Source organism: Cryptotermes secundus, unplaced genomic scaffold (genome assembly GCF_002891405.2).
Source record: "Cryptotermes secundus unplaced genomic scaffold, Csec_1.0 scaffold181, whole genome shotgun sequence".
Classification (NCBI taxonomy): Eukaryota; Metazoa; Arthropoda; class Insecta; order Blattodea; family Kalotermitidae; genus Cryptotermes; species Cryptotermes secundus.
The window spans coordinates 1,567,368-1,591,672 of record NW_019723906.1 but is presented as its reverse complement, the minus strand read 5'-3'; the positions used below and the strand labels follow the sequence as shown (position 1 = coordinate 1,591,672).

General features: G+C 40.6%; 1 protein-coding gene across 3 annotated transcripts in view; it reads left to right on the top strand.

Moving 5' to 3' along the window:
* LOC111861977 (mucin-5AC) overlaps positions 1–24,305 on the top strand; it is a 198,007-nt gene that overhangs the window by 108,645 nt on the left and 65,057 nt on the right. Inside the window, exon 1 of one of the 3 annotated variants that reach the window (XM_023846972.2) lies at positions 20,251–20,370. The exons of the other annotated variants lie outside the window; for them this stretch is intronic. The gene's annotated coding sequence lies outside the window, so the exon portion shown is untranslated. Of the gene's footprint in view, positions 1–20,250; positions 20,371–24,305 lie in introns of those variants that run through there. 3 annotated transcript variants of the gene reach the window in all.

The following is a 24,305-nucleotide window of genomic DNA, read 5'->3' as shown; positions in this document are numbered from 1 at the left end:
TACGAATACACTTACACAGATCCACATCGACCCACAAAATAGTTGCCGTTGGCCACTATGCAAGTCTGTCAACGTTGATATAGCTGCCGAAAATATTGCTGAAACTGGCAGGAAATTCCCGTACGGTGTCTCTTGTGGCATTGACGACCTTCTCGGACGACTGAAATCTACGACCACGTAGCTTTGCTTTCAGGCGGTGAAAGAGAAAGAAATAGCACGGTGCGAGATCAGATGAGTACGGAGGGTGTGGCAAAACGGTGACCTGTTGCCTTGCCAGTTCCTCTTGGACAAGAACAGAGCGATGTGCAGGGGCGTTGTCGTGTAGCAACAGCCAATTCTTCATACGCCAAATGTTTCGCTAGGGGATTTGCCTAGTTTCTGGCAGAACTTTATGTTTGCTCGTTGTTCAAACTGCCACATTTTCGAATTCCGCTACTTGCATTTAACCTGCAGTTAACAACAGAGGCAGTAGTTCTGATTACACTGTTTGCACACAACTGTCTCTTGCTGTGAGGAGAGGTGAATTGACAGGGCATCATATCGTGCCTCAACCTATCCACTGTAGTGCACTGCAATGACGATTTGCGGCCATTCCACGAACTTATTGACTATGGTAATATATATATATATATATAATGTAACGATGAGCAGACAGCTGTGGAATTACGGTTTCGGGTTACAATGGAAAGACTTGTCGAAAATTAACACGTTGCATAAACGTAAGTTATGTAACAGTCTTTTATATCAGTGTATCGTGTGTATTCTGCGAGTATTAATAATGCTGTAATGTTGATATGTGAGGTTTGATATAATTGACCTAATCCTGCAATTCGCACTATGGCCCTGGGGTCGACTCAACCTCTAACAGAAATGAGTACCAGGAATCTTCCTGGGGTTAAAGGGCGGGCGCCGCCTAAGGCTGACAACCTTACCATTTTTAAGCCGATTATATAGATAATGTGGGAGCCTCAATATGTCACAACCCTATGGGCCTCCACAGCCTGTTACATGTATAGGTTTATCTTTATGTTTCATGAGGCTCAGATCCAAATATTACTGACAGTTCCCTAAAGATATTTTGTGCCTAAACCGTATACAATAGTCGTTGTTAGAGAACATTGCACGGCAAGAAATATCATAAATTGTGAAAGTCTCTTAGAATTATTATAGTACTATAACTCTAGGAGGTTAGGATGAGAGCGGTAAAGAAAAGACTAAAGTTATCCTTGAGCATAATTAATTAAGCACCGCCATGAAGGCGTATGGTTGAGTGAAGTTATAGCTCCACCATTCTTAACCTCTGTGCTAAATGCAGATGAGTGGTCAACTTCACTTCCCTGCTGATACACCTCCAGAGACAGACCCTGGTAGCGGGTTTAAAGGAGGTAGCGTGAGCCCAGAGCCAGTCTGAATGTTACGGAGAATAGAAAAATCTGTTGTCTCTGCTGGGAATAGATAACTAAATGGGTAATATAATATAAGTTGGTACAACTACATCTCATTTTAGGTCGCAGATACCGTATGGATTGTGGGCTTAGCACTGCACACAGAGATTTCTCTTCATTGTTCTGGTTCTTTCGTAACCTTGATGTACAATAGTTTGTGTTCCATTTGTGAACAGGATTTATTTAGGTGCCTGTGGGTGTCAAGTGTGACGTGTGAATGTGGGGCAGGGGGTACTTGCGTGGTGATTACTCACGGACCGGTCGCTTTGCGGATATGCTGAGCTCAGCTCAGCTGATCGCATCCTGAGGCATGTATGCTGCATGAGATATATTCCGTTCTTGCTCACAGCACGTTACTTTATGCTGTCACTACACTCTGGCCTCGTATCAGCGTCCTCCGCCTCGAAACAGTATTGGGCGTCACATATCAGACAGGTACGTTACTGAAGTAAATGAGGTGAATCATTTCTCGAATTTGGACAAATATGTAACATACTAATTAATTAACTCACTCATTCAATGGAGCTAAGTTCTGGAAGACCACTCAAGAATTCCTGGAAGGTTAATTATCATGACCACAAGAGCTTGCCGCTTGTTCCTATCCGAAGCCACATTAATCGAGCCCATACCATCCTAACCTGTTCTCCAAAGATCCATTTTAATATTATCTTCCCACCTACATTCATGTCTTACTAGTGGTCTCTTTCCTTCTGGATTTCCCATAAAATTTCTTTATCTATTCCTCTGCTTCCCCATGCATGGTACATGCCCAGCCAATATCATCCCCCTGGAGTTTATCATTCTAATTATATTTGGCGATTAACTAAGTTACGAAGTTCCTAATTGTGCAGTATTCTCCAACCTTCTATTATTTCACCATTCTTAGGTCCAAATACTCTCCTCAGTGCCCTGTTCTCAGAAAATATTCTCTGTCTATGTTCTTGCCTTAGTGTCAGAGTCCAAGTTTCAGACCCGTACAAAACTAGAGAGAATATTATAATTTTGTATATTATAATTTTTTAGACAGCGGATGAGAGGACAAATTTTCTAAAGTGATTGGTAGCAAACATTAACTGAGTCTAACCTGCACTTAATTTCTTCATTAATAAAATTTTGATTTGTTACGAACAGAATGGATTAATTTAATTTTTATATTGTGAGAGTTGGAGGTATGAAATTGTAAGAAGAAAGCAGCTGTTATTTAATTGGCGGGTGGAGGAGGTGAATTTTTTAGACAAGCACGCCAGCACAAGCAAGCACGCCAACGTTAGACGGAATCCCGAAACAAAAATTAGAGAAAATTGGCTTACAGGAACTAATTTTTGGTGGCAGAAAACAGGCAGTGCCGTAGTTCAGGTCGTTAGGCGCAGGCTTCTCATTGCGAAGCCTTGGAGTCTTGTCCCGGTGATTTAGTGTGAGAATGACAGTAGACAAAGTGGCACTGGACCAGGTCCCTTTCTAGTTTCTTCAGTTGTCCCCTGCTAAACCGCATCACATTATCCGTCATCAAGTCTGGACCGGCTCTCAGAGTCGTGAGACAATAAAACATTATCATAAGTCCCACGGGACAACCAAGAATGACTGTGCTGCTTAAGACCGCAGCAATTTACCCGACCGATCAAGCCTGGAGCGTCATCTCGTACTCCGCGCTTTGCTTGCTACAGAGAAAGGAAATTTGATTTATAGCAGACATAAAACAATTTATGTGATACAGATGCGACAAAAGAAAGGCAGATAACAGATGAAAGGAAGAAGCGCTGGAGTGGGAACTTCCAGAACGGAAGAAGAGGGGAATTCTGAGAGTTATAGCAGGCCAATGAAATCTGTGCAATGAGAGAGGAAGGACTGGAACAGATATAATGACTGTGTATAAAAAAAAAAACAGGATACGACCACTTCTCTACAAATCCGTACCATTTCATCATTCGCTAGTCGTCTTTCTGTCTGACGAAAAAGAAGGATATATTTTACACGAGGCAGGTGATGTGCAATATTCCTCACCTTGACGTAAGTTCCCAACTTTCAGATCCCTTGAGATGTTATTGAATATTTATCGAGAAATATCCTGTCCCATGGAACCGCATATGTGGTCTAGTGGTCAGAGTTCCTGCCTACAGATCCAGATGTCCCGGGTTCGATTCCCGGCGCTACCAGATTTTCTGAGAAGTAGAGAGCCCACTCAGCCTCGTGAGGATAACCGAGGAAATAGCGGCTCCGGTCTAGAAAGCCGAGAGTAACGGTCTTGTGGATTCGTTGCACTGGCCACGCGACGCTCTTTATCCGCTGAAGTTGGCACTAACTTCGCAGCTGCCGCTCGGTCAGTATAGTTCGCTTTAGGACTCAAGCCAAGGAGTTTGTTTGTTTTATTCTTTCCCATGGAGATAGTCCATTTCAGCAATGTAAGATATGAAAATTGCTATATGATCACACGTCCCTAATCTTCACATTATGTAACGAAAACACCGGAAATTACGAAACATTGTATTTTGTTCTCGTTTTAGTGATCCAACAAGGCTCTATTTCGCAAATAGTAAATTAGTTTATATACTCTGACAGTTTAGATAAACCTGCTGAGATCCCGTTTAATTTCTGAGTTATTCTAGCTCTTTTATGGCACTAGTGTCAGTTTTGCAGGAGTCCTTCCTCAAGGCGGACCCGCCCTCACTCCAAACCTAAACCCACAAACTAACTCCTTCGGCAGATCAGGCTTGCTGCCCCTGCAGTTCCGAGAACACCGCGGCCCAAGTTACAGGTATACTTCGTCACAAACTGGATTTGTTCACAGCTAGAAAACACGTATTTCCGTCTACTCCGAGGTGAGAAATTTGTTATATTTACGTTTTTTTGTGTATACGAATTTTCTATTGGAAACGTATGTTGATCACCCTGTCCCTTTGTACGATCTTTATGCTTTGTGTCTGTCATAATGTTCTGGTGCTTATAATGGGTACCGGCAAATGTATGATCTAATGCCATATTTCATTTTATTTTCAACGTACGTTTCGTCTGTTTATCAGATTTATGGGAGTGTTTATATTGTGACGTGCTGCCAGGAAGGCCGGATGATAAGACGTCCATCACTGGTCAACGCCTAGCAATACCTAGGGAGCAATGCCTAGAAAATCGTTGCACCGGAGATGGAAGTCTCACAGTGGGGTTTCCACGGTTACAAACGAATTGTTTGAGACAGTGAAAATGTATTCCCATGGCAACAGGAGATTCTTGCATAGCAGCGGGGGAAACGAAACCCTTCGACAAGGTGTTCCCTATTCAGCCCGAGTGCACGATATAATAGTACAACTTCGGTAAAATACTCGTATGGTCCAAATGGACTCGGACCTGAGAAAGGCTGCGCTGGCAAGTTCCAACAGCATATACGTACAAAAGACATACCCGCCCTCTCGTCAGAGTTTGCGCCCACAAAAACAAGACCGTAACTGTCAAACAGTAATAAAAATCTGGTCGTAAGCCCCAGATGGGTGCTTTATACCAAGTCAGACTAGCTACTGACTGTCGGTCGTAAAACGAGACTCAGACTCAGACTCAGACTCAGACACAGACTCAGACTCAGAGACCAGTTAGTTCATATCCGACAAGAGACCAGTCAGTTTAGCTTCGACGAGAGCTAAGAACAGTTGAGCTCCGAGCAGAGCAGAAGACACTTCACGGAGATTAGCGGTGCGAGAGTGTATCACACTGAAGAGGAAACGTCCGAAGACGTTATAAGTGCGAACAATTGTAAAGAGTGCAAAGAGTGATCCTCCAATAAATATTCGTCCAAATCCGAGACCCACGTAAATTTTCTTGTCACGCTGCCTAGGAAACACGCGACAATACTATAAAGTTTACTAAATTAAACTTAGGCCTATTGATTATTTGCAACGCCTCGTGATTTTTTGTCGTTTGTTTCACTACGATCTCATTATCTTGACTGTATAATGTCGACTGGCAGGATGATATGAGTAATGAATCGAAAAGGATTTGAACGGAAGTTGTCGTAGCTTGTTCGAAGTATTGACGTGTCATTTTTGTCAAGGACTGAGTAAAACCACAAAACATCAGTCAGGATAATCTTTGTCTTGGACGAGTTTTGAACCGAGCACCTCTCGAAATATGTTACCGTTTTGCCAACCTACTCAGCAATGTCTCGCTTAGAGATGGCCTTCGATTATTTTCTGTTCTGAAATCTTATTTAAAATTATGTTACCAAAATGTCAGTGTTATTAAAAGGGTTGCAACATTAATATTTTATTTTTACATCTTGATCTGCTTTCTTCTTGTCCACTTCGTACCTCTTCCGTCTTGTTTTGTGTCATTGAGAGCTGTTGTTTATGGGAATATACGCAATTTTATACTATTATTATGATTTTAGTGATTATAGACAGGTTTTGGATTCATGACCGGATTTATTGGACTCTTTGATATAGCGCATGACTACACTTCACAGTGCACTCTTTCACACGCACACGTGTCCATAGTCATGTCTTCACTACTGTTGCTTGGTAGCGGCTTCAACGGTGGACGTTTCCCTTCCTCTGGGTTCCCGAGACCACATGCGATTTTATGCATATAGCGACCTATTTTCGGCGGAGAAGCGCGTGTGAGGAGAGGAGGTATAGATCCACCCATATTTAACCTCGTCACTGAATTGACGTGAGAGATCAGTTTCACATCTCGCCATCTTATCTCAAGTACCCCTTTGGATAGGAGCTGAGTGGATACCAAACCGGTCTAGCGGTGTGGACAAGAAGAGAATCTGTCACAGCCGAGAATCGAATTTAGTCTAATTACGATAGGAGCTAGTTAATCACGACTCTTTTCAATCTTTCTAAAATTACATATAAGCTACTGACTCGTACGTTCAGTATGTTATGTGACGAATAAAATTAATTTCTCCTTAGGAGGAAGGACATATTTTCTTGAAGTGAAATTCGTTGCTAGATTCAACTGCCTTCCCATTCAGCACGTCGCAATTTCACTCTCTGTCGTCTTAACAAAACGTATGCGGAAATAAAAGTTAACATATAATAAATATTGCATAAATCTCCTCCCCGTTTCAACCAAATTTCACGGGTCTTTCATAAGAGGAATCATGACCCCACTAACCAGCATGTGAGAGTAAGCGATGGATCTTGTCGACATTTGACCCAGATGGTCTGTGGTTCCATGTGGGAGGAATTTACCTTGGTAGACAGGAAATGTTGCCTTGTGTGATTTCATGATTTACTGAATGAAAGACAAAAGACCCCTAGAAAGTAGGTACGTCTGAAAATATAATAATTTAAAATTAGTAAGAAATTTGTATTCTGTCAGCTTCATGACTGGGACCACGAAGAATGATACCTCATAGTCTCAATGCTACGTGAAGCGTACTGTAAGGCTTTACATATGTGTATAGAGTTGAGTAGCATTCAGCATAATTCCCTGTATATTTCTGGCGAAGAACATGCTTATTTAGAAGTTTTAATGCAATGCTTATCATAATGAATAGTCACACAACAGTCCTGAAAATTTCATGAAATTCAATATTCATATATTTAAGCATTCTAGTTTCATGAAGGGATTGTTAAAACAGTGATGGTCTTTCCTAGCAGAGAAATTGGCGTTTCAGGATTTAATCAAGTTTGAAAGCAATGTCAGAGGAGATATTGTTAACTTCTAAAGGTACATTAAACATTACTTGAATTAGTTAGTTGGTTGGTTAACTAAGCAATTCAGTGTGTTAATGGATAAAGGATGAGTAAAATTCTGAGAAATATTTCAGCAAGGGGAGATGAGAGACGAATACAGTGTTCAAGTTGGAGGCTCTGAAGGCAAGAGGATAACTGGAAGAACTACGTGTAGATTGGAAGAAGTTAGTGAAATGCATCTAAAAAAGAAATATATATGAGAAAATGGACCGGATTCATGTAACTCAAGATAGAGGCCAGCAGTAGGATCTTGTGCACAAGGCGAGAGAGTATCTTGACTAGTCCGGCTGCTGGTTTCTTGAAAATTTTCTGTACCCTGAAGCTCCGTGGCCTACACTGAGCAAGCGACCGCTGCTTGTCGACGAAGTTAGTGCAAACTTTAGCGGATAGAGGGTGTCACGTCGTCAGTGCAACGCATTCCCACGGCCGTGAATCTCGGTTTTCTAGAACGGAGCCGCTATTTTTCCGTTCAAGTAGCTCCTCAGTTATCCTCACGAGGCCGAGTGGACCCCGTTCCAGACCCATTACTTCTCAGAAAACCTCTGGATCTGTAGCTAGGAACTCTCGCCACTAGACCACAGAGGCTGTCCTGTGCCCAGAAGCTACTTAAAATAAACGCTTGTTGTGTTACCTCTATGTGATACATAAGAAATCGAATAAAATGAGAGGCGATTATGTAGGATCTGAGGTCCTCTCGGCGATGATTGCGTGAAGGGGATGTGAGTATTCTGGGAGATCAGTGCTGACGGTTCGGCAGGTATGTTGGATTCCATTCTCAGGGAAGAGCGGACGAAGGCAGCACGTTCCTCCGAAACGTGTATAACGATCTGTCAGACTACACGGCAATACACACTAGAAGATCAATAATTTTCGAAAGGATTTATAACTCTAAATAAATTGAATGCAGAAAACCACATAATGAGAACCTTCATAACTTGTACTCTTCACCAAGTATAATTAGAGTGATCAAGTCAAGGAGAATGAGATGGGCAGGGAATGTAAATGAACGAGAGGAGGAATGCATATAGGATATTGATGGGAAAGTCGGAAGGAAGGAGACCATCGGGAAGACCAAAACGTATATGGATGGAAAATATTAAAATGGATCTTAGGGAGATAGGATGGGATTGTATAGATTGAATTGATCTGGCTCAGGATGTGGACCAGTGCACCACTCTTTTGAACACGGTAATGAACCTACAGGTTCCATAAAATGCTGGGAAGTTCTTGAGTAGCTGCCCAATTGGCAGCTTCTTAAGAAGGGCGCAGCTCCATGAGTGAGTGAGTGAGTGAAATAAATTGAATACAAAATGTCATGTTCGTGTCAGCCCTCGTCTGAAGGCAGCGAGACGATTTTAGTGCAGTTCGGGGAAACACAGATGACTGCGGGGTCCCAGTAACGCTGAGCACATAATAAGATCATGTTAGCAAACTTCCATTTAGTGCTCCGCATTACCATAAACTTCTATTAGGATAAGTGCACATTTTAACGGTTTACTGAACAAGGCATGTACCAATGTGAGACCTAGTTTTGAAACTTCGTAACTGTATTCAGCCCAAGGTGATTCGTGGTTATCTAAGTGGTTGCCTGTGCAATGGAATGCAATGCTTTCTTTAATTAGATAAACCTACTTTATTGCAGAGAGTAAATATTTTGATGATTGGCATCTGCAGGGCTAGGCCAAAGCAGTGAATGGAAAATAAATATTATTTTGATTAAATAATGGACACGTAAGAGGTCGGGGGTTTTCTTACAGCGGAACAACCATCCGGTAACTTCGGGTCGAATTTTATATATACAGTGCGTTCAGTTAAGGAGGAAACTTCGCAACACCGCTGACCCGGTGCAACATTCCTCAAAGATTGGTACTGTAAATGCAGATAGCAGAATGAGTCATTAGCGCTGATAAACGCGCGCCGTTACAGTTACAGCAGCAATCTGTGAGGAATATTGGGCCCGGTCTACGGTGTTGCGAAGTTTCCTCCTTGATTGGACATTCTGTACTTTATTATTAATTATTTTATGATATAAGGAAGATAAATTCATCTATAGAGACTAGAATTTTAAGTACAATAACTTTATCTTCGGAAATATTAATTATTACTTAGATCTGCAATTGGTTTCCGGCTGGGGGTCTTACGGAAGCCGCGGAAGCCGCGAAAGCCATCTCCGGACGAGAAACGGTGTGTACTGTCAAGACCATACATCCTGTCCTTCATGATCCTATGAAGCATTCCTTCATGAAGTGAAATCAACTGTCAGCTTTTTGTTTTCTCTAAGAAACTGTACTTTCCCATTACATTTTCATGAAGGGAAGCCCTATTTTGAAAAGGTAATAGTCACTTAGTTTCTTTTTTAACAAATACATCCTTTTATATAGCCACAAGATTCATTACCGTTTTTAAGATTCCACCACCTTCTTCTGCCCTTAGACAAGTAAGTCTAGTCTACAGCCCCTTCTCCGATATTTAATGATTATTTGAACATTAATTTGCAACACATTCCCAGGTCTCCTAATCGGTCTCCTTACAGTTCTCTCAGGACAGGGTCTCAGGGTGACATCAGTCGAAGTAGAGAGCTGCTTGCCACATGCTCTCACTTTAATTTCTTGCTTGGTTTGTTCTTCGACCGTGAAGATGGTGTTGATATGTTCCTCCGAAATGTTGGTTTACCTAGTACCGACTATACAGCGTTACATACCAGAAGATAGCACTGTATTTTAATCTTCTTGTTTGTATTTATTTATTTATTTATTGCAAATTAGGAGTGCTCGCATGAGTTTGGGAATAGCAGAACAATGAAGCTGATTCCACGTCCCTAAGTACATGCCAATGAACGACGCCCTTAATGTGATCTATTAATTTTGTTAAAACTATAAATTACACTAGCTTAACTGTGAAACAGTGTAGTGTGTGGTCTTATAGACCATGTATACAAGTAGCAGTCTCCGAGACTTCGTATTGTTCACCATGTTAAAGAGCAACATGAATGTTAACGGCAAAGTGCGGTCAGAATGATCAACAAGTCAGTGACAGTAAGTGAGCTGATCTGCAATCAGCTCGCCTGATTGGCCGCCGGGCCAGTGACGAAGATAATTTGACTGACGTAACTTTTCCCAAGAAGTGCCAGTATCACACTTTTCGTTTTGTTTGTAAAACACCACAACAGAGGACTTGGGATCATCCGAGTTTCAGTAGTATATATTGTCAGGAAGTCATATTTACTGTGTTCTTCATATGAGAGGGTATATTAAAAGACGAAGATATCCCTGTGACACGCCGTGAAGGGCCAATGGGGTTGTAAGACGTCGAGTGTCTCACATTTTCTAGACAATCGGCTCACAGATGGCCGTAAATTTGTCAACCTCACGCGCCGGCCGCCATTTGCCCCCCAGGAAGTTTCCTGGTACTCATTTCTGTTAGAGGCTGAGTCGACCCTGGGGCCATAGTTCGGTTGGAAGGATTAGGTAAATTGAAAAAAATCCAATGACCTCATCGGAAATTTAACCCGCGACCTTCCGGCTTGTAGCATAGTTTCGCAACCAGCTCCCTTATCGCGTGTCCCCCAGGGTATGTTGCTGAACTGAAATCCTATCATTCTTGTTTGATGTTCATTTTATTTTACATGACAGACTGAATTTAAAATGCTTTCATGAAATTTTCAAGTCTATATTTTGGAAGTTTGTAGGAATGACTGTATTGCTAACATCAGCTGCAAATTAAAGCCGAGATAGTAACATTGAGCACAATGAAAGAAATGCAATTTTATAGCCTACGTTTAGTGAAAAATTAGTTACATAACTGAATATCAGTGCTCGATAAGCAGGCGATAACCAAAAGTAATTTAAATCCAGACTGAAAATTTTAAATATTTTAGAAAACCGATTATCCGAATAGCCAATTAACCGAAACAGCGCAGTCAAGGAATGCGTTTGCTAAGCAGTCATCATTGTTGCAGTTTCCAATAAAATATTTAAAATGTTAATTTATAATTACACTTACTGATTTTTATGTTTCGTCCGTTTTAAAAGTCTTTTAGTTTTTATTATTATAATAGTACAATATATTATAATAGTGTTTTTTCTTGGATAATGATTTAATCCAGTTATCGGAAATTTCTATTACCCGAATGACTTTTGTCACTAATGAATTCGGATAATCGGGGTTCTGCTATTTTTAACAAAGCTCCACGGCGCAGATTCCTTCACAAGAAACTGATAATCGCTCATTTGGTCAAGAAAATGCCTCGCCTTTTATATGGTCCAGATACCTAAAACTTTGTTCTTATGGGCCCACCACTGGACCATATATTGAGCCATTTGCACTCAATCCAAACCCTCATACCCTACTACCTTAATATCTGTTACAGCACCACCCTCCCACATAAACCTGGATTTCTCACGTGTTCCATTTTCGTCACATTTTACTACTGTTATTTTGTGTCTGTTTCTTTATGTGCCCCAGTAATAATGGTCAGTTTTGCAGAAAGCGTTGTGAGTAATATTTCAGTGCAACTTCCTCAGCTCTTTAGGAAAATTGTAGGCTAATACTTTAATGAACGCCTGGTTCTCCAACTTGTAACCCATCTTGAAATGAAACAAGACGTGGCTGAAATAACATCAGCATTCCACATCAAATTCATCTTCAGTGTCATCTCACATTCATTTTCCATGATTTCGATATCCTAATAATATATAATGAAGCATATACATTATGTATTCCTCATTAGGTTGTGTTATCCAGTATCCTCTTACTTCTGCACTTATTATGCACCCAAAATTTTTTCTTAGATTCCCTGAAACTGTGATCTAACCTCAAAGTGAGACCAGTTTCTACGCTTGAATAAATTTTCAGGTATAGCTTTTGTTCTATATATTCTAATGAAGGTGAAAATAATTTTTCCTAGAAGTCCTTCTAGTCTTCTAGAAGCTTATAGCTATTTCGAAAAAAGAAAAAGCCCTGTCTCCATTTTCAGGATCTAAGAGTAAGTCGAGCAAATAGGAAAATGAGTTGCACCCTGTAATGTCGTAGCAGTTATCAACATATCAACGGAAATAACTGCCTCCATATTCAGGGCCGAAGAATGAACCAAACAAACAGTAACTATGTCGGTAAATTCTGCCAGACTACACGGCGTAATATACCAGAAGAGCCTACACTTCATGCGCAAAGACATTTTCATTTTGTTACCATGCACTGTGACGTGTTTAGTGTGGTAACATCTGTGACAGCAGATGTTTCTGAAGCACTGACTATCGATATGTAAAACAGCAAAGACGTTTGGGAAATTGTAGTCCACCTGAATAAAATACACATTTGAAGATTTTTTAATTCCTGAGACTAAATTTTTTATCTTAACTCAGTGCCAGACATTCCTTAACACCATCTGAAAATGCATCGTTCAGAAATGTGGAACGTTGGACTGACAAGTGTTTTGTACTGTGCTAAGAGTTAATTTGCCGTCATACGCAACCATATAATACAGTTATTGTGTTCAAGTGTCTACATTTATGTGAATGAGACAACGCAATGTTTGCAGTAGTATCTAAAGCATGTTTACGGCGAATTAAACTGGCAACAGACCAACGACATGCACGTTTCAATGTAGCAAAGTGGGGCATAGGACGCAATTAATAAGAAAACCTTCGAAAAGAGGTGTTAGGCAACTAAATGTACCTAAAGAAAGATGGGTTCTATAATATTGTACAATTACTTTGTTTCTGGCCATTATCCTTCGTGCTGTTGTATTTGTTTAAGAACAAATATTTCGGAGACTGGATTCTGTCTCCGTCTTCACGTGGAACCTACCGAATTGTGCCCAATCGATAGAACCAGTTCCTTTCTCCAGGCACCAGAACTGACACAAGATCAGCTATATAAGCCAAGCACAGCATAGACCATCAGCCAGAAGTAAGACAAACATAAAAACATTAAAAGGACTCCACACGCATGAGGCCTAGCGCCTATGCCCCTACACTATTTCACGGCTAATGCTGTTAAAATAAGAGTATTTTAAGAATATAAGTTGCCACTGTAGAGACAAATTCTCTGTACGGTCCCAACGTAAAAACAAAATTTTCACACATCATCTATTCTGGACGGAGTTGTTGTTTTCTCTCTTCTGCTGCCATAATTGGAGTCAAGGTGGGAGAGATGTCCAAGCTGGGACGACTGATCAGATATTTACCAGAGACATGTGGGCATATTCCTTGTATTTCCTGCATGTGGTGTTTGGTTCAGTCTGCAAGTCATTTGCTTCTTCCCAACATATTTGATGGCCTTATTCGTATGCATGTTGCACTAATTTTGATTTTTCAAGCAGACCTTGTGTCGGGCTATATTTGTGCTCCTTAATGCGTACTTCCAGATGTCTGCTTGTTTCGCGATGTAACATCTGCCGCAGTCGCATGGGATGCTGTACACACGCTGCTTCTTATACTGGGCATCTCTAACCGAGCCATTTTTCGTCAGTGTCCCAAAGAGTGTATGTTCAGTTTTGAAAATGATCCAGACATTGAAACGGTTTCCGATGCGTCTGAATTTCTCGGAGAGATCCTTGACACACCAGGTAATAACCGTGCCCTAGAATATTTCATCTGAAGTAGGACGGTTGCTTCTCAGTGACTTCAATATGAAGTCAGCGAATTCTTGTTCATATTGATTAAGCATCGGATCATGTTTTATGTTTTTAATTCATTCGTTGAAATCATCTGATTCTGACCAGAAACAGGATAGGAAACGGTTGAGGGCGCTTGTGAACACGGCAACGAACCTTCGGATTCCGTAAAAAGATGGGAAATTCTTCAGTAGCTGCACAACTGGCAGCTTCTAAAGAAAAATTCAGCTCCATGGAATTAGTTATTTAGTTAGCAATAGAATTAATATTTTTTTTATGTGAATGCTTCCAAACGCGCAAAAAAGCAAAGCTACCCCTGTAACAGGCTGTGGAGGCCTATGGGGTCGTGAGACATCGAGGCTCCCACATTTCCTAGACAATCGGTTTACAGATGACTGAGAGGTTGTCGGCCTCACCCGCCGGCCGGACTTGTACCTCCAGGAAGATTCCTGCTACTCATTTCTGTTAGAGGCTGAGTAAACTCCAGTGCCAAAATGCGGCTAGAGGGATTAAGTCAATTGAAAAATCTAGTAGTCTCATGGGGAATCGAACCCGCGACCTTCCTGCTTGTAACATAGTGCCTTAATCAACAGTGTAAACAGTGATTTAATTTCAGTTAAAGGAAGCAGTTGAAATAGGGCTACCATCCAAGCCCCATTTTCCTTATTTTGAAATATATTAATTTTCTCATTCTTCTCCAACAAATGCTGGTCTGATATCTAAAATGAGTATTGCATGACACAGACATTGATACAGCAGTCATACTAACTATAGAGCAAAATGTCCGTCACTAGTTAATAGTCGCTTAGTTAGTCAAGTAATTACTCGTCATTTTTAGAACCCCGAAGGCTAGTTACAGTTGGATTTGAGAATCTCGTACTGATGCCTGTGGTGATTGCCGTCTTCTCAGTGGTAACCCCGCAGTTTCGGAGAAACCTATTGGCTCCATATCCAGCTTCACCTTACGGCTTTCTACTGATGCTTTCTTTGTTTACTCACTCTTTGAACCTGAACATGGAGGCGATATATTGCTCCGAAACGTCGGACTTCTCCGAACTGCACGGAGTCATAACCCATAAGGTCATATTCTTCTTCAATTATAAAGTTCACAGGAGTCCACTTTTAGTTCATATTCTGGGCCCGAATGAATTTTCCCACCCTCACGGTCTCTGTATCTTTTTCTAATATTGTCCTTCCGTCTGAGCTAGTATAGCGACGGGCTACGAGCTGGGCGGCCGGGTTTTGATTCCCAGCAGGGTAAGAGATTTTTCTCTTTCCCACAACGTCCAAATCAGCTCTGGAACCTAACTATCCTCCCAAACAAAGGGTACAGGGGGCTGTTTAACCGCTATTAAAATTGCGGGAGTGTGAAGCTGACCACTTACGTCCAACAGGTGTGGAAATCAAGAATGACATTCCACCATACGTCTTCATGGCGTGATGCTTAATTAATTAAGTACAGGAACAACTTTACCTTAATATTTTAATCACCCATCTACGTATATGTCTCCCAAGTTGTCTTTTCTTTTCAGGCTTTCGGGCCAAAACTTAATAAGCATTTCTTATCCTTTAATTTCTACTACAAGTCCCGCTCTACTCATTCTCCTTGGTTTCTTAATCGTACTAATGTTTAGTGAAGAGAATAAATAATAAAGCTCGTCATTATGTAATTGTTTTCCCCTCATCTTGTCTCTTCCTCCCTCTCAGGTACATATATTCCGTTCAGGGCTTTGTTTTCAAAAGATGCAACGACAGTCAGTTGTTGCAAGTTGCAACTAAACGCGTCACAGAAACGAGGTCCTTAGCCTGCTGGATGCCAACTGAAGAGTGCTTAAGAGCACTGTTAACATTAACAGTTACAACTGAGTGAAGCTCATGAAACGAAGTGTGCTGAGGAAAAGAAATACTGTTACTGCCCACATTACTGACCCTAACCCAATGCTCTGAGAAAGTAAACATAACAAAGTATGTCATAGAGGCAAATCCATTTTGGTTTCATTCAAATTGTGTTGATGGCTTATTTCCTCCTGATCTGTTCCAAGAAGAAAAATAGTAATAATTATTCGGTTCAATTTAGTTGAGCCAATGGTCAGTTACAGTGTCATCAATAATAATAATAATAATAATAATAATAATAATAACGAAATTAGTAAAATAATGATAATAATAATAGTTTAATTAATTCAGTATAAGATATGTTCCTTCAACAGAGTTTTTGGTCCAAAGAAGTCAACGTCCCCACAAACAACATTAGCAGCAGAAGCGCATCTAGTAGAGGGGAAATTTCTACTAACAGAACAGACATTGAACATAGGAAAGTCTCGGATATATCGAACAAGGACCCGAAGGCCAACAATTTCCAAAGCAGAAGGGCAGAGTATAGAACCACGATAAACTTGAATAAGGAAGAGCGCATCACGATGATATCTCCTCTTTTGCAAGGTGTGCAATTTCAGTTGTTCTAAAGCAAAATCGTAACAGTAATCCACTTGAGGAAAAAAAAAGTTTAAAACAGAGAGCCGTAAATTTCTGCTGAATGCGTTCTAGTTTGTTTGCGTATTCTACCTTGGATCTAAGTAAAGTAAAGTATAATATGAACATGCATCCGTGGGTTGAATAGTTAAAGGTGATACTGCGAATTATACCTAGCATCTTAATACACTGTGAAAATATAAAATTAACATGATTATGATAATGAAGTTTAGAATCAAGGTATACCCCCAGGTCTTTCACTGAATATGTTCGAGTTATAGTGAAATGAAGAGTTTGTACTCGTATATCAAATAGTAGTGTTCCTAGAGCACGTTATGACTTTGGTTTTGTTAACGTTAAGCCTCATATAGTTCGCTGCACACCAGCTACGTATACAGTCAACGTCAGATTGCAGAAGATTACAATCTTCAGGAGAGCTAATAGCACGGATTTTTTTAATGTCATCTGCAAAGAGTAGGTACCTGGAGTGCTTAATTGAATCACACAAGTCGTTTATGTAGACATTGAAAAACAGAGGTCCAAGAACAGATCCTTGTGGAACACCGGACAATACTTCAAATGGCGATGAAATAGTTTCACCAATACGGACCCGCGATTGTCTGTTGGTTAGGTAATTCAATTCAATTCAATTCAATTCAATTCGTGTTTATTTACGTGTAAACTTAACAGCACAGAGGCCAGTAACAAAGTTGGCACGAGTACATAGAAATACAGATATAACTGAAAGACAAAATACAAACAAGACAGTCTATATAATGACACTAAATTAATAATAATTCCAAGAAAAATTAAAGTTCGCATTAACAGGTGAGAAAATAAAATAAGTACATTTAGAATGGTTATTCCATTGGGAGATGAGAAAGGACAATACACATACATACACATATAGAAGTTAATAATAATAATAATAATAATAACTTAATTAATTCTTATTTATTCGTGTGGCAGCTCAACACCCTAATTCAATTCAATTCATGTTTATTTACGTACAATTTAACAGCACAGAGGCCAATTAAAAGGTTAGAATGAGTGCATAGAATTACATAAAAATAATTAAAAAACAAATACATAATTTGACAGTCTACATAATGACAATAAATTAATAATAATGCCAAGAAAAATTAAAGTTAACGTTAACAGGAGAGAACAATAAAATAAGACCACATACACACAAGTAATATTGAGAGTATCATTAACAAATATTATTAACAACTTTAGGTTCAGTGTCACTGACAGAAACTGTTCCGATTGCAAATATGTCGAGATCTTTACCCACCGCGTTGGCAGCACAGGCGCACCGAGCAGAAGGACAGTGTTTATTAGAGGGACAAACACCAAACAGTGAGAAGTCCCTAAGAATGCTGGGAGGAACACGAAGGCTAACATGTTCCAAAAGAGAAGAGCAGGATTTAAGACCACGAAAGACCTGAACAAGAAAAACTGCATCAAGGTGATGTCTCCGTTTATGTAAAAATTGTACACTTAATTTCTCTAAAGCATCAGCATAATTATATGAAATATGAGGCAAAAAACGATAAAAACAGACGGACGCCAACTTCTGCTGGATGCGCTCAAGCTTATTGCCTTCAGTCGAGGCGATGGAGTTCCAAACTACTGAGGCATATTCCAACTTGGACCGACTGAAGTAAAACATAGTACATACAGACTCTCCAGGGAGGAAAACCTGTAGGTAAGGGAGCGAATAAGGCCTAAAAGCTTTATGCTTTCAGCAAATATATAATTAACATGTGTGTAAAAATGTAACTTTGAATCAAAGAAAACACCCAGGTCCTTAATACTGCTGGTGCCTGTGATGATATCATGACAAAGCTGATACTCGTAGCTCAGAACATTTGTTTTTCTGGTGTATGATACAACACACGTTTTAGCAATATTAAGTTTCATGGAGTTAGCAGTGCACCAGTCACTTACGGAATTAATGTCAGATTGAAGTAAGAGGCAATCATTTGGAGAGTTAATAATGCGGAGAATTTTTAGATCATCGGCAAAAATTAGAAATTTACAGTAGTTAACGGAGTCACATAGGTCATTTATAAATCCGTTGAAAAGAAAAGGCCCCAGAACAGAGCCTTGCGGCACCCCGAACCTTACATGAAAAGGCAGGGAGAGAGTGCCAGAAACGCGAACCCGAGATTGTCTGTTGGCTAAGTAACTGCGAAACCAGCTAACATAAGCATCAGAGAATCCGAAGGAGCTTAATTTATGCAAAAGCATAGTATGAGGGACGAGGTCGAAAGCATTAGAAAGATCAAAATAGACGGCATCAGTTTGAAGCTGACCGCGGACAACAGGCGTCAAGAAGTCGAGAAACGTCACCAAATTGGTAACTGTTGATTTAGTTCTGGTAAAGCCATGTTGGTTGGAATTAAACTTAGCGAAATGAGAAACATGGGCATGAATACTGCTGCGTCAGGCTCAAGTTAAATATATGCCTAACTATAGGAATAAAAATACCTGCACAACCTTTGATGATAAAACCAGATATACCGTCAAGCCCAACAGAGTTTGATGGTTTTAATAATAATAATTCAATTATTTATTATTTTTGTGCCAAGTCAACAGCCGCAAGGCCAATTACAGACAGGGCACCGTGTAGATACAAGGAATTACATTATGGACAATCACGACATAAAGTCAAAGACAAATTACAGGCAAGCACTCAAGGAAAAACGCAATAATGCAGACAAGTAAACAAACAAACAAATAATAATAATACATAATAGTACTACTATTGTAGCGATGTCGCTCTTATTGTTTATTTAGAGAAGCTGTCATTATTGAATTGAAAGTATTTACACCGCATAGAACGGTAGGATGATCAAGTAATGAAATAAATGATGTGGAAGGAAGAGGTCGTGGCCTACTGTGACTATCTGAGGTTCTCATAGCGACAGTTGTAAGGAATACTGTCTCCTGGGATATTACGCCATGTAGTTTGGTAGAAGTTCATCAACGTTATGGAGAAACGATCACGAGAGACATAGAGAAGTGAACAGCAATATCAGGAGGAAAATAAGACTTTAAAGAGATTGCAAGGGATGTTTAAGGGATGGAGAAGCGGAGGTACAGCAATTAGTACCTTAGTACTAGATGGAGATGAGTGGTCAGCTTCACGTCCCGGCCGCTATTCTCCTTGCGAAACAGCACCTTGAAGCCATTGCATAGGAAGCCTGGAATCGAACTTCGATTCCTTGGCAGTCCAGCCCTTAACTTAGTCGCTATACCGCCTGAGATATCCCGGCTTCAGATGGAAGAATAAAATAGGGAGGTTTGAGGGTTTTCACTACGGTGACTTTGAAGATTACAAGATTATATAATGTGACGCCGTGTAGTTTGAAAAAGTAAAAAAAAAAAAGTAAAGATATCCCTGTAACAGGCCATGGAGGTCCATAGGGCTGTGAGACTCTTTAAAAGACGAAGTATTTCTTGGCAAGCTGAGCAACTACCAGCTCTAAGACGATGATAATGCTGCATGGAGATTTTTCTTGGTACTGTGGCCACAGTTTGGCTCATTGCACCAGCCCCAGATGATAGATGATAATGACAGTGGAGTAATTGGCAGGGGGACCCGAAATGCCCGGAGAAAACCGGCATAGTGGCACACATTTTGTCAACTAGAAATCCCACATGAAGCCGGGCCGCCGAGGTGGGAAGCCGGCGACTTACCGCTTGCGCTATGGCACGACCGTATGCTGCGTGGAGTTAGTTACGGTACTGAACGTATAAGCTGTCCCACCTACACGACTCAAACGAGAAGCGACTGTTCCTACAAGCATCTGTCCACCTTTCTAAGTGAATTTGGAAGCAGGTGATGATTAGTGTAAGAAGGAGAAGCGCAAGGCTCCTGGGAGGACGGAAACCTGTTGTAGATGCACTCCCGTTACCTGTTGACCCATGCGTGACGTCACGCAGAAGAGTAGTCCGTATATAAATTAAGATTCACCCGCCGGCGACCGCTCAGTCTCTCAGCATCGGATCTGTTTTCTCGAACTTCAGTCCAGTCCCCGTACGTACCAGTGTGAACTCCGTTCTCTTGCTGCGTCTCGTTGTTATATTCCAGTTGTGTGTCTGATATCAGCTTCTCTTGGGATTTCTGCGGTTCCAGGTAAGCTTAGAATTCAGTGGTGGGTTATGTCGTAAAAGTACGGAGTATCTTTACTGGATGAATAACTGTCAGCTGCTGGAGCGAGGTCCTTCACAGAACTCGTGTTGCGGAACACGAGGGCTGCTCTTGTTTAGAGCCATCAATTAATACAGACTTTGGGTTATTTGGGGATGTGACACCGTGTAATCTTGTAGGCGAACACCGAATTTTCAGAACAAAATATTGTCTCTAGCACCAGGGTTTAGCTCTGATGTCTTATAGACTAATACATGCGTTTCAGAAGAATATTCTGGGTTCAACCCTGAAAATAATGGCATTTTTCCCTCCGAAACATCAGTAACCGCATAGAAAATTACAGTGTCACAACTAGGAACAGTATAATACGGATAGCGACCCCAGCAAGAACGTAAACGCTTGTAACATCGAAGTGTGTTATCGAAATTCTGCCTACTTCCCAATTATACGGGTACATAAGAATTCATGTTGGCCACCAAGTAAAATTATCCTTAGTCTGAACTGAACAAAATACAATAAAAAATGCTCCGAAAAGACTTAGATATTGTACCGAGTTTTATTGAAATGGGTTCCGTAGTTTAGAAGCTGATAACTAAGGAGTTGTCAACATCACGAGATAAGGATTTAAAGCTTTTTTTTTTTTTAATTCGCTTACTGGAGAGTGGAGTCCAACTGGGTTCACTCGGCACGGCGGCCACTGATTGGCCTATTGTAGCCTGCCCCAGGAGAATTTGGTGGAATGAAGATTGGCAGGGGAAATCAAAGAACTCGGAGGAACCTCCCCTCCAGCGCCACTTTGTCCACCACAAATCCCACTTGACCAGACCCGGGATCGAACCAGGGCCGCCTCGGTGGGAAGCCAGCAACTAAACGCTTGAGCTACGGCGCGGCCTAGGATTAGAAGCTATGTCCATTTGCAAACGAGCCCAGAGTGATTATCTATGTCTTAAATCGTATTTTTATTGAATTATTAATTATAATTCTATTTAATATGAATTTAACGAGAGAGAATTTGTAGTACTGCGAGTCTGTACAGATTTAATGAGTTCTTTCCTCAAATTCTTGTTGTTACCACAAGGAAGTACTGGAAGATCCATCTTCGGGATGCTAATTTTGTTAAATTTTAATTTTTTTAAGCAACCACAAGTTCTACATGTACGAAGATTTGCACACTTTGTTTATGATTGCTCGTATGCGCTGAACTTCCTTTTATGTTTACTCATTGTTAGAGCCTCATACCTCATTTCTTTACAGATTCATTTAACGTTATCTCTCGTCTATGCCTAGATCTCCTAAAGCAATTTCTTCCTCTACGTGTTAGGATTAGAATTTTGTAAGCAGTAATGTTTTGTCATTGAAACGTAATGTGCACTAAACTACTCAATTCAAGAACTGCAGCTGGGAAAAACATTTCCTTCTTCTTCTAAATTTTAAGTCTGTTATATGGTTTTTATATTTCGTGCATCCTTGTTTTCTCAGAGACTTATATGAAATAAAGATAACATTTTGATATATTGGTAACAAGATTTTTATTTGTCGTACTGAAAATCTATCTGAAGGATTAGGTAAATCGAAAAAAAAAAAATCCACCTCATCGGGACTCGACCCCGCGATATTCCGGCTTGTAGCATAGTGCCTCGACCTAGTACGCGATCTTCTTGAGGATGGAAAGGGCGGCCGGCACGTAAGGTTGACAACCTTACCGCCATCTGTGAGCCGGATTTCTAGAGAAAATGTGGGAGACTCGACGTCTCACAACCCTACGCGCCTTCACGGCCTGTTACAAGGATAGCTTTAACTTTTTTTTACCTGAAGACCTTACACTTACGGGGGCCACAGTAGTATCGCGTCCCTCGGTTTAAAATTCTCTGGCAACGATACTACAGGAATTACGCATAACAATGGTGACATAGTTTTTGCTGCAATCTCAACTCTCAGGTGTGGCAGATTCCACACTAGACGTGGGTGCAATGAATTTTAATTAATTTCAGAATTCCGCTATTCTGGCTTTGCAGTACTTACTTAGACGGATTTAAAATTTGCAAGTCAACTGTGATCACGATGTTCAGGCAGCCAGGACCAATCCCACAAAACAGTGAGTAGCCTACGTTAGCACGTTACATTGTCACGGGTGAGTGCGTCCAGCATAACTACAATTATAGTTGAAGAGTGCTGTCTTTTGGAGTGTGACGTCGTATAGTCCAGTAGAAGTTGACCGTCGCTTCGGAGGAACGCCCTGCTTCCTTCTTCAGTGTCGACAATACGGTAAAGGAGCAACGAGCAAGAAGTAAACTTGCCGTTTGCCAGTGGCCGGAACGTGAATCTGATCTCGCTGTTCCGTCCAGTGCTGAAGTCAAGATTTCATGCGGGATGTGAGGACTTCACGGGTGTTCCCTGAAGTGACGCCATGTAGTAACGAGCAGCCAGACTACACGGTGTCGCATCTCATAAGATAGGAAGACTTTCAGGAGGGCCACCAAAAGATTGGCCTATAACAAGTTACTAACATAAGTTTAATCCTATAATATCACATTAAATTACAGACGTACAATTGAATAGAAAGAAATGTTTCTGAAATACTATTAAGCCTCAATCGTTAATCTTTCTGAAATTTATAAAGTACACTTAAATCAGTTTTATAAATTCGGAGCCCGGGGATTTTACTTTATATTCATACGAAAGGTGCCCCAAACAAAAATAACTGGAAACCGCTGCTTTAAAGAACAGTAATTACTATGTATATACCACCTGCTTTGACACTAAAAACTTCTCCCTTGGTTAATGCTTGAATTTTTTGGTTTCGTAAGATTTTTAGAATAAACACCCATTATTTCCCTAAATAGTATTAACCGGTTGGTATTTGTCCGCCCATCTGTCCATTCTCAATATATTTTGGGAAATATCTCGCTAATTCTTTCGTCCGGTGGAAAAATAAATACATAAATCTACAAATACCTTAAAATACGCGTTTTAATGAAAGAACATATAGGCCCTATATATTAATTATTGACTTTAACATAGGCAACATGGGTGGAGAAAATTATATGAAGAGCATCTTCATAACATGCACTCTTCACCCACCAGGTAACATTTGAGCGATCATATCGATAGGATTGAGATACATAGTACTTGTACATCGTAGTACTCATTGGTGTGATCAGAACGACAGAAAATATTTCGGAAATTTTATAGGGAAGAGACTATTTATGGGTCCTAAACTTAGATGATAGAATGATATTAAGATGGATATTAAGTTAGGAGTACTTGAAGGTGTGAGATGGATTTATCTGGCTCAGGATGGCGCCAAGTTGCGGGCTCTATTGAATACGTTAATGAATATTCGGGTTCCAGTAAGGCGGATTTTTCTCGGCTGGCTCAACAGCTATTTCGTTGTCAAGAAGGACTCTACTCCAAGCAGTTCTTAAACATCACCGATACAGAGTATCATCTTCTGAGTTTCCGGTTGTTTCTGCTTGGCTAATCCTTCGATCCTGAAGATGGAGGCGATATCTTCCGCCGAAGAAACGCCGATTTATGTCCGAAGTACACGAAGTTACAACCCAGAAGAAAGAACTACTCATAGTCCCCACTCCGAGCAGCTTCATATCCGGTATAACGTTTCGAGGTTATTTGTCAGCAGACAGGCTCATGCGCAAACGAAACGTACATTTTACGTCTCATCTCAGGGTGATTTCACGGTTGAATGTTGGTATGTTGACATGTGTCTTTTCTGACGTCCATTCGTCGTCCTGCATTTCTAAACGTCTTGGCTTCAAAGTTTATATTGACTTAATAATATAATTTATATTGGCCTTAATAACAACGTAGCAACTACCGCTAACTTAACCTTTATTTGAGCAGAAACGGGGTCTGTAGTAAGTTACACAAAACTGCGTCACAATCGCCCACACAATCACCAA